Raw genomic sequence first — 2,156 nt, forward strand, 5'->3', positions numbered from 1 at the left:
ATTCTATGGGGGTGTATTCAGTGGGAAAGGTGTGTATGTAGGGCATGTCCCCCCCCTTCGTGGTATTAGATATTCTGTTCCCCCCCCCCGCCGTGTGTTAAGTAGTGGGGTTGCTCTTGCGTGTTTAATAAAAGATTGTACTACACTGCTTGTCCTGGCATATTGCCTGTGGTTTGGGGGGAGGTTAATCTGTGTGTGTGACCGTGAGTGACCTGACATGTGTGCTACAGTATACATCCAGTATGTAACTGTATGAAGTAACACTCACTGTGTAATATAAAATGCAAATGGATACTGTAATATGAAGCATTGCAGTAACAGGACAATATTACAGTACAGGGCACATTGTTGGATTACATACCTGTTGGCTCTATAAAATGTTTGAATGGTTGAGGACATGGTTGTTCTCCCATCATTCGGCCAACCAGCCTCAGCCATTGTAAGGCCATGATTGAGGACCTAAATATATATATACAGTACTGTGCAAAAGTCTTAGGCAGGAAAAGAAGGCAGGCACCTCATACAGCTAGTCAATCTCTCACTGACTTTTTGAACCAATATATTTAATTATTTAATTGAGCTGTTGGTGAAATTTAACAAAATCGTGGAACGGCTGATGTGCCCCTGAAGACAAGTTTGGGAACTGAAGCGGTGTTCATCTAGCCATCCAACTAGATATCAGTAACTTTTTAGAAAACAGAAGAAATTATTACTAGTTTTTATTGTGTTACTCTTAGTTTGCACACATTCTAATATTAAATTGTATTTTTTGTTCTAAGCCAAAGTGCACTTGCTACCCAGATAAACAGCTTTAAACATTTCTTTGGACTGCCTAAGACTTTTGCACAGTACTGTACTGTATATGGTAATGCTAAATTGATAACTCCTATCAGTGTTGTGTTTATGGGAAATATGCTAAATTTGCTGATGCAGTCTTCTCAGTTGCCCCTTTATCCACCTTACTTACTGTTGCTATGCCTGCTATGTGCTCACTCTGCGTGCCTTAATTATATTATGGGGTTTTATTATTAATTTATTCATCCATCCATCCATCCATTTTCCAAACCGCTTATCCTATTGGGTCGCGGGGGGTCCGGAGCCTATCCCGGAAGCAATGGGCACGAGGCTGGGAACAACCCAGGATGGGGGGCCAGCCCATCGCAGGGCACACTCACACACCATTCACTCACACATGCATTCCTACGGGCAATTTAGCAACTCCAATTAGCCTCAGCATGTTTTTGGACTGTGGGAGGAAACCCCACGACGACATGGGGAGAACATGCAAACTCCACACACATGTGACCCAGGTGGAGATTCGAACCCGGGTCCCAGAGGTGTGAGGCAACAGTGCTAACCACTGCACCACCATGCCGCCCCCAAAGTGAGAAAAGCTTACAGCACCTGGTATTCCCAGGAGGTCTCCCATCCAAGTACTAACCAGACCCTAGCCTGTTTAGCTTCCGAGATAAGACGAGATCGGGCGCGTTCAGGGTGGTATGGCCGTAAGCTAATTTATTCATAATCATTGTTATTTTTTCAACCTCTGTGTGGTCATAATATTTTGGGTTTTATAGTTACAGTCATGTGGATTAATCTATTTTCTCTGTGTTTTACCATGAAGAACAAGGTGTGACAGGGGATGATTTTGTGGACATTGGGGAGCAAGATGTTTACCTTTTGTTCCCCAAAAACCTCAGACTGAGGAAATCCCTAATTTCCATTTTAAAACTAAAGGCAGGTAAACTGTCTGTTTGATAGCAAGCTCTGTGTTTTTTGTGGTTTCACAGACATACTGCTGTCAGGTCATGGTTACAGAATATATCATAATTAGTTTCATGATCTTTCCCTCAATCAGTCTGGAGTGGAAGCAGAAGACTTCCTAAAAAATAAGCAGGGAAGTCAGCGGCAACACCTGAACAAAAGAGATTCAGTGTAAGTATCACACAGTCCTGGAAATAGAAACTAAAGTGGACAGAGCTGTTAGAACACAGACAGTGCAGGTGGAAGTAGAATCAGCAGAATAAGTGGTTCTCACATCAGAAATACTGCTACCATTCATTCTGCTCATTCTATGTCCACCTGCACTCCTCTCTATTCTAACGTTTTTGGTGGAAAACTGATATCTTTCTTTTATCTACACGTCTCCACCAGGC

At 42.7% G+C, this 2,156-nt stretch overlaps 1 non-coding gene across 1 annotated transcript; it reads right to left on the bottom strand.

The window, feature by feature from the left end:
• Positions 1–1,392: 1,392 nt before the first annotated feature.
• LOC125723901 (5S ribosomal RNA) lies at positions 1,393–1,511 on the bottom strand. Its single transcript, XR_007387027.1, has one exon. It is a non-coding gene; the product is annotated as a 5S ribosomal RNA (ribosomal RNA).
• Positions 1,512–2,156: the final 645 nt, after the last annotated feature.

Source organism: Brienomyrus brachyistius, unplaced genomic scaffold, assembly GCF_023856365.1.
Source record: "Brienomyrus brachyistius isolate T26 unplaced genomic scaffold, BBRACH_0.4 scaffold52, whole genome shotgun sequence".
Lineage (NCBI taxonomy): Eukaryota > Metazoa > Chordata > Actinopteri > Osteoglossiformes > Mormyridae > Brienomyrus > Brienomyrus brachyistius.